Here is an 8,235-nt window from a genome sequence, read left to right on the forward strand (position 1 = left end):
AGCTGATATCATCACTGCTCTTATCATTTATGCCATTTTTACTTAGATATTCTACTGCCTGCAGCCCAGAACATCAAATTAGATAACTGAATAGCAAATCCAGTTATATTAAATCAAAGGCCATGTAAGGATTTATACTTGATCTCTCAAAAATGTTTGCTATAGTATATTTTGCTTGCACCATAAATTAAATCTATCCAAGAAATATAGGGCTACGGTATCCATTGCCAACAAATAACAGATACAATATTCTTCTTGTATCTGGACAATTGAGGTATATAATCTTGATGAATTTTGGTTTGCAGCATTTCAAAATGTCAGCCTTATTCTTTGAGAGTCCTCTTTAAAAAGATTGCAATTTCATGTGCTCTTCACTTTGAATGTAAAATTTGGTATCCATTGAGGTAGCAAGAAAGTGTTCCACTGACAAAGTTTGTCAATAGTAATGAAGTGATCCACTTGTCCATATGGTTCCTTTATAAATCATTTTAGTAATTTCTCTATAAATAGTATTATTTATGCAATTTGAAAAGGAAGTAAAATTAGCAAGGTGAAATCAACAACATGGTCTTCTAGTGATCAACTCAAGTAAGAGACCCTGAAATTTTGGTATGAAAGCAGTATATGTACAGGCCCTCCTTCTTTAATGACTTGAGTTCCAATCATATGACTACATGCATAAGTTACTTAATGAAGACTTATGTATAGTATGTCTATTTCACTACCTAGAACAAAGGAGCAATCAGAGGAAACTTCAATTAGATGCCTTTGATTTTACTCTTATGTGCAGTCTATTATATATTACAGAACAAAAAACTCCAATACTGTACAGTACAATCAGGAGAAATGACAGTGTTGTATTAAACAAGGCACACTATGCCAAAAGAGACACTGGATGCTTGTCAACAAGAAGTACAGAACTGTACAAAAAAAGGACAGATCATAAGTCTGAGTTGCATGTCATTAAGACTGAACAGTCAATACACAGGTAGGTTGCTAATCAAGGGATACCTCTACATTGAAGTTTTCACTCCGGTTCTCTAGATAGTGATCTCAAATTTTACATCTCCAGCTGTAATCCTGAAAACCTCAAATAAACACCGTTCACCTCTAAAACCTGATCTGCTGGAAAGGCTATGGGATGAACTGAGCTCACAGCAATCATCTTTTTTTCTAAAAATCTGTACCCCATCATTTTTCTTCTTATAATATCTTCTGTCTGAAGTTTGGTCATAAAATCTGTTCCTGGCAGAGAGAGAAATGAGGCTATAATGGCATGATCTATGCTTCCTGCCAAGGTCGCAGCTCTGCTGATGCAGGTGCTTTGTGCACCTCGGGTTACTGGATCACAGCCTACATCCCCACCCACATCCACCGGAGTCCAGGCCCTGTCTTCTTCCTGTGACCCTCGATTTTATGCTACTTTCCCCTCTGTGCCACGTTCTCCTCTAAGTTATCAAATACTTCTAATTCCTCTCCTCTGCCTCTGCTTCCTGCCAACTCCCAGAGGCAATCAGCAGACGCCTCTCTTCTTAGACTCAGCCAAACTTCCTGCCCAACTATTTTAACTGTTTTTTACATCTACATCCAATGTACATGTGCCTACTTACACATTCTTCTTAAGCTGAAGATCTCTACAACTATAAAATATTTTCCCCTTTCTCTTTGCTACAGAAACCTACCTTCTTCCTTTTTCCAATAATCTTTAAACTCAGTGTTGGCTTCAGAGGCTGTATTCTTCCAACATGATTCATCCTGAAGTGGAAAGTTTTCAGGAAGACGAGGTTTTATCCTTTTATATTTATATAAATGGGCTATTTAAAAAGGATTACTAATTCTGTAGGCTTTGTAAAAGTCACTTAAATAACTGCTCTCCTGTTTAGCACCCCATGAACTTACCATGAGGTGCTTATATTGCTTTCTCATCTCTGACTCCTGCAGTTTGCATTTGTAGGACGAACTGGGGTCTGCTATATCTCAAGACATACTAGCACCCAGTTATTGGAACATAGAACTTGATAGAGAAATTACTAAAATGATTTATAAAGGAACCATATGGACAAGTGGATCACTTCATTATTACTGAAAAACTTTGTCAGTAGAACACTTTCTTGCTAGCTCAATGGATACCAAATTTTACATTCAAAGTGAAGAGGACATGAAATTACAATCTTTTTAAAGAGGACTCTTAAAGAATAAGGCTGACATTTTGAAATGCTGCAAACCAAAATTCATCAAGATTATAACTCAATTGCTCAGCTAAAAGAAGAATATTGTATCTGTTATTTGTTGGCAATCGATACCTTGGCCCTATATTTCTTGGATAGATATAATTTATGGTGCAAGAAAATATACTATAGCAAACATTTTTGAGAGATCAAGTTTAAAATCCTTACATGGCCTCTGATTTAACATAACTGGATTTGCTATTCAACAATCTAATTTGATGCTCTGGGCTGCAGGCAGTAGAATATCTAAGTAAAAATGGCATAAATGATAAGAGCAATGATGATCTCACCTATGAGGTGCTGCACAGAGCTGGACAGGTGGACAGGGCCTTTGGCTCACTGATTCCACTGTCATTCTTTCTGCAGATGTTTTTAATTGAGTCCTCCTCGTGTTTAGCGTGTTAGCTTCTCCCCCCATCCATTAATAGTTCCAGGAGACAGAGGCAGATGCAACCCCCTAGTGATAGGGAAAAGCCAAGGACCCTCTTTCTAAGTCTCTGCTTTTGTTAGAAAAGAAAGGTTTCCCAAAGCCTCTTCTGCTGGGTGTGGTGGATTGACTAACAGTCATCTTTGTAACCACCCCCGGATGAACTGGGTCAGCGTGGTGCTAGTACATAGCCACCTGAGGATTGTTCCCAGTAGCATAGAAGGAGAACTGGAGGAGCAGACTGTGTGCTGTTGGTTCTCCCGGAGAAGCTTATTATGGTGGTTTTCCTGATAGGAGCTCAGCTGTGATCCTCGGAGGAGCCTGGGTCATCGTTGTCAGTGAGGATGGCTACTGTTCTCCTTGGGGGAGTTTTTGAGTGTTGCTTCCTGGCCCAGTGCAGATCCCTCAGTCTGATGGCACAGATCCTTCACCCCACTGGTGCAGACTTTCCAACTTCCACCACTGGCCTTTGGCAGTGCAGATCCTTGACACAGTGTTGCAAGATTTGCATGAGACATTGTCATGGGCTCTAGATCTTCAGCTGGACTTATGCAGGACATTGTCATGGGATACACACTGTCAGCTGGATTTTTGAGTCTCTAATGTATAGAGAAATCTCTTGAATGCATGAATTTTTCAAGATCAACCAAACTATGTAATCAGAGCAGGTAGTGCCTGATGTTATCTCTTTGAAGACCCAGAAAGTTCAAATATTTTTAAAACTTTAGGCTCTATGTTATCATTTTCCACTCACCATGGATAATCCTTTTTATCCTGTGGCATGTTGACTCCATGAATGTGACAGATTCACAGGCTCAGGACTGACTTAGTTTATGTTGTATGGAAGTTCCAAACTACAGCTCACATATTCAGTGACCACATAACTCCTTTTGCGTTAGAAGACCAAGTTGACATCCCTGGGTTTAGCAGCTGAGAGACTACAAAAGGAAGTTCAAAAGGGGTGCAGTCCTTCAACTTTCTTCTTTTTTCTTCCTTCTGTCAGCTAGGAAGCTCATGGGAGAGCTGCCACCATCAAACAGCTTGAGACAACAACCAGGAAAAGTACATGCTGTGAATAGCTGAACAGAAAATAGAAAGGGTTCCTTGGATCCTTAAGTACTAGCCTCCAGCTCCTCTCTGAGGTAAATAATTCCTATTTTTCTGAGTCACTGTATAGACTTTGGATTGCTTAAGTTTGAATTCAGTCATAACTCATGACTTTCCAGCAGAGCACAGAAGACAGACGATGATTTAAAGACTGTACCCAACTCTTTCAAGGATGGTTGCTAACAAGCATCATTCTAGTTGTACTGATGCAAAGTTAATTCATTGTATGAGGTGGATGATTAGTATTGGGAGCTATTTCTCTCCAGAACTGGTTTAGAAAAATCATACTAAATCCTTTTATATAAAATATGGTTTGCAGACTAATAGCATAGGCATCATCTAACTTACTAGATATCTAGAATCGCAGGGTCACTCTTCCTCACCTGACTTAGAACTTGCATTTTAACCATGATACCAATGACACATACATGCAGAGTTTTAAAATGCTGAATAAATTGTGTTGAGTGAAGTTGAAAGACCAATCTTTTAAAAATATTTTGTGTCTCTACTTCCTGATGCAACATGTAAATTGTGTGTAATAAGTCTGTCCAAATATTTGATGAATTAAACATACTAGATCAGTGTCAACCATTAAATCAGGTTGGATTACTAGAAATCTAATCATTATTTTCAAAGCTGAAGTTCATGCTGTGGGGAAATGAATAATGGAATGGATGTGATGTGAAGAGAAAAAGTGGTTGAAAAGTTACAAAGCATGGAACAAAATAAATGACAGGCTCTAGATGTGTACTGAAATGAACTGTGTTCAAGAAAGTGAGTCTACCTAACAGAAATAGTTAAGTATAGAGAAGTAAGGAAGAACCAATATGCAGATAGACTTACTGATATTCATGTTGTTCCCTGGGGCCATCTTCCCTGAACCATCCCAGTTCCTTTGTTCTCCTCCTTGTAAATGTTGTAGGTCATTGGACTCTGGGGAAAGGCAAAATGCTCTCTCAGGAAAACCCACACATGCACACAGAAACACACACCAGTCAGCGTGCACTGACTCTTTGAAGCCTACCTATCAAAGTTATAATAGACTTCAGGTGGAAGGCCTTTCACAGGGCTCAAATTTCCTCTATTATTTGCCAGATATAATGGTGTTCCATCAAACCTAAAAATGATTTGGAGAATTGGAAGAAGATAGTTTCTCACATACTCCAAAACTAGAATTTTTCCCAATTTAACTTTTGGCTGCCTGAATTGGAAAATACTTTAAAGGCCTAACATTCATGTCTCACAATGATTGAACTAGTTAAGATGAAATCATGCTTACATAGGACAGGCCCTTAATCCAATGTCATGAGAGTCACATTAGAAGCACAGAGACAGAGAGAGCATCATGTGATGATGGTGAAAGGGTTAAAGTGTTGCTATCTGGAGGCCAGGGACCATCTGGGGCAATACCATCCGGAAGGAGCAAGAAAGGATCCAACTCCAGAGATTTAGGAGGAGACAGGGCTCTACCAACACCTGAGCTCATGACTTGTTCTTTGAGAATTTACAGTAATGAATTCCTGTCATTTTAAACCATCTAAGCCTGTAGCAATTCACTAGAGAAGCCCTATAAAATTAAAATATTGAGAAAATCAAGTCCCAAAGTATAATTTATTTCAAAAGACCTCCCTTGTTTATTAAGAAAAAGTTTATGTAGTAAATATTCAATTATCTTTACTGTGTGTACTTACTGATCTTCATTTTAGAACTTAACATACCAAAATAAATAGGCAATAGATTCATGCTTAATTTATCAATCATGATCGTGACTACCCCACTAAACGTCCTGAAATTTTTCTTCTCTCAAGAACTCTATGTAGGTCAAAATCACTTTCAAGCATAGATTTACCTTCACTGTAGTGCTCTTGTTCTTAAGAAGACTTAGCCTAAATTTTATTTAAACCTTAGATAACCTGAGTTTCTCTTTTTTCATCAATAAAGTAGATATTAAAAATTAAACATCAACATTTTCTCTGAATTCCAAATTTCTGTCATGCCATAAATCAAAACTGATCGAGAGAAAGTTTGCTAGCGAATTATCTAAAACAAATTAACATTTAGCCTAAAGAAAGAAAAATGGGAAAGGTAAATGAAAAGCAAATCATTGAAAGGGGCATTGTTGGGAAGTCCATTTCCTGTTGCCACAACAAAATACTAGAGACCTGATAATTTAAAAAGAAATGAGGTTCATTTACCTCACAGTTCTGGAGGTCCAAATGCATGAAGCCAACATTTTCTTGGCTTCTAGGGAGAGCTTTGTGCTCTGCTACATCAATTCATGACAGAGAAGTGTAGAAGAAGTGGATGTGTGCAGACTGTGTATGTGACAGGAGACCAACAAGCCAATCTGTTTTGTAACAACCCGTCCTCATGGTAGCTAGCCCCCTTTCACAGGATCCATGAGGATGGGTCTGTATCACCCAATTACTTCTCATAAGGACCCACCTCTTAAATATCCCACTACTTTTTGGTACCATGATGTGGGGAACAAGCTTCCAGCCATGAACTTTGGAGGAACAAATCCTATTCAAGCCTTAACAATCTGTTAATTAGTTTAACTTCAAATATATTTTCTAGCCTTTAAATTATGCTTTGCAGCATTAGTTTTTGTTTTTTATGGTGGGCAATCATTTTTCAAGAGGGTTCTAGTGTGTTTTAAGGATTCCTAGATTTAGTTGATAATATTTTCCTTGTGATTTCCTTGATAATATTTTCCAAATATTATTGGACCTAAAAAGGTATATTTGGAAAGTCATTCAATCTGGAGATGGAATGGAGTTAAAATTCAGTATCTGTTTTATTTATGTAAACCTAATTCTGAAATTCATGTTCTCTACCTGTAAAACACAGATTTTATACAACACAGTATTGTTCTGAATTACAAAATAATACATGTAAAGTAAATAGTCCTAAGTTGGCACTTAATAAATATGATTTCCTCCTTTGATCTTAAGCTTTATCAGTGTTTGCATTTGTTATTGTTTACTGTTTTGGAAAATATAACAAGAGAGACTTCTTCAAAAATTTTTATGAAAATCATTCAGAAAGACAAATAATGAAGTACATAATTCATATATTAATATTCACCACTGCAGGGATACACAAGTTTGCCACTGATCACTCATATTTTTCTCGATTTCATCCTCAGAATCCAAATTACTTCATCGAAGCATTTAGAATAACAAAATTTGTCTGTTGGAGGCCAAGGGAAAGAAAGAAGTTTCAAAAACCATTGCTAAATTCTGATTCTGAAACTTACCAATAAGGTGTAAATGATCTGAGAACAAAAATAACCTCCGTCTACTTTATCTTTCACATGAATTATTTTTTTCATGAAAATTATTTAAATGTTTTCAATTTAGTAAAAAGTATTTTCTTCACAGTGAGAAAATATGGAACAGTGCACTCAGCTTCTTTAATGACTGTATTATATAATTTCATAGGAATTAAGTTTTTACTCTCCAGTTCCTGATGTGAGTGTTCTGTAGTAATATTCTGCCTTTCTATAAGAGAGCTTTATGATGCTTCTTCACACTAAAAGCAAAGGAAAAATATATTGATAATGAGCGTTTCACAATATTTATGTATTTTTCATATAATAAAATATTTTAAATTTTGTTTTCACTTTTGGTTGAAAAGTTCTGTTTTTGTTAGATAATAGACCTTCCTTAGATCTATTTTGAAGCCTTTATTTGACGTTATAATTTTCCTACAACTAAAACTTTGACACTAAAATATACCTTTCAATTGTATATGAAAAAAGGAGTATTGATTTAAACTCTTAATAGCCTAATATGTTGAAGATTTTTTATTAACAGTATGACACTAAACAGGTCAACTCGCTTCTGTGAATTTTTGGTGTTTTATTCACAAAGAGGATATTATATGTTTATTCTACCATAAAAATTTAAAGGAAATATGTATATAAAATTTCTTTGCAAATTATTAATTACTATACTGAAAAACATTATTTAGCTTGTTATTATACATCACATACTTACTTTCCATCTGTGCATTCCTTTTACAGAACTCTTACTGAGCACCTATCACGGGGTCCATTCTATGTTAGGCTTATCATTCTGACATAGTACACTGAAATGATTAAGAAAAGAAAAATCATCAAAGGAGAATCAATTCCCCATTCAACAAATTCACTCATTTCAGATGCTTGAGTACCAACCATATACCAGAACTCTGGTGAATAGTTTCACCAAAAGCAAGTCAAAGGTACAGCCAAAACTTGCTGTTTCACTCAAATTGCATTCTACTGGTTAAAATACAAAATAACATAAATGAATATTATACTATACATTATAAGACAATAAACGCTAAGGAGCACAGTTAAACAAGAGTGTGCGATGGAGTTTTATTTTACATAGAATGCCCTTACATAGAGTGACCAAGAAAGGCCTTGCTGCCAGATTCATATTTGAGTAAACATCTGAACTGATCGAAGAGATAAAGTGATCCACG

This window comes from Cavia porcellus, unplaced genomic scaffold (assembly GCF_034190915.1).
Source record: "Cavia porcellus strain 051 isolate PalLab524CR breed Dunkin Hartley unplaced genomic scaffold, mCavPor4.1 scaffold_14, whole genome shotgun sequence".
Lineage (NCBI taxonomy): Eukaryota > Metazoa > Chordata > Mammalia > Rodentia > Caviidae > Cavia > Cavia porcellus.